The sequence below is a fragment of the Ricinus communis genome, chromosome 9 (genome assembly GCF_019578655.1).
Source record: "Ricinus communis isolate WT05 ecotype wild-type chromosome 9, ASM1957865v1, whole genome shotgun sequence".
NCBI classification, from domain to species: domain Eukaryota; kingdom Viridiplantae; phylum Streptophyta; class Magnoliopsida; order Malpighiales; family Euphorbiaceae; genus Ricinus; species Ricinus communis.
The window spans coordinates 19,944,422-19,945,315 of NC_063264.1; the positions used below are offsets into that span (position 1 = coordinate 19,944,422).

The following is an 894-nucleotide window of genomic DNA, read 5'->3' on the forward strand; positions in this document are numbered from 1 at the left end:
AGTGAGTATGCATTAACATTCATTAGAGAATTTTATGCTACAGTTCATACTTTCCCATTATCTGGACTAGATAAAGATCAACTAAGAATGAGGTGTTTCCCTTATTCATTGAAAGAAAGAATAAAGGCTTGGTTAATGACCTTGCCTCATAATTCTTTGAGAAATTGGGATGAAATTTATCAAAAGTTTATGAGTAGATTTTACTCACAACAAAAGACCAAATAATTAAGAGCTGAAATTTCTAATTTTTATTAAAAGAATGTTGAATCTATTCATGAAGCATGGGATCGCTTCAAATCACTTTTATTACAATGCCCACAACATAGATTCCTACTCTCAATAATCAGCCAATTATTTTATGATGAGTTGACACAGCAATATCAATGTATGGTTGATAATGCAGCTGGGGGTGCTATGTTAGAAAGGACACCTAATGAGGTTTATGACATCTTTGAGATGTTAGGAGCCAATTCTCAACAAAAGAGTGTGAGGACAAAGAGAGTAGAAGTAAATGAAGTAGTAGCTAGTGGTGAGATGACCATGCAATTGGCTGAATTGACTGAAGAAGTTAATATGCTTACTTCAACAAAAAAAGCTCTCCAAATAATGAGGTTTGTGGTATTTGTGGTATTTATGGTCATTGTGCTAATGTTTGTTCATCTTTTGATAATTACAAAGAAAGTATGTATGACCAAACAAATTTGATGGATTCTTACCAACCCATGCATCCTATGAATGACCTTTATTCCAACACATATAATACAGGTTGGAAAAACCATCCAAATTTTTCTTGGAAATACAATGACCAAAACCCACTATAATTATTGAGAAATCAAAATCAACCTCATTACCAAGACCAATATTTTCAATTCTAAAAGGACTCCAATCCTTTCT

General features: G+C 32.8%; 1 non-coding gene across 1 annotated transcript; it reads right to left on the reverse strand.

Moving 5' to 3' along the window:
• Positions 1-223: 223 nt before the first annotated feature.
• LOC125371248 lies at positions 224-329 on the reverse strand. Its single transcript, XR_007217548.1, has one exon. It is a non-coding gene; the product is annotated as a small nucleolar RNA R71 (small nucleolar RNA).
• Between the last annotated feature and the right edge of the window lie 565 nt (positions 330-894).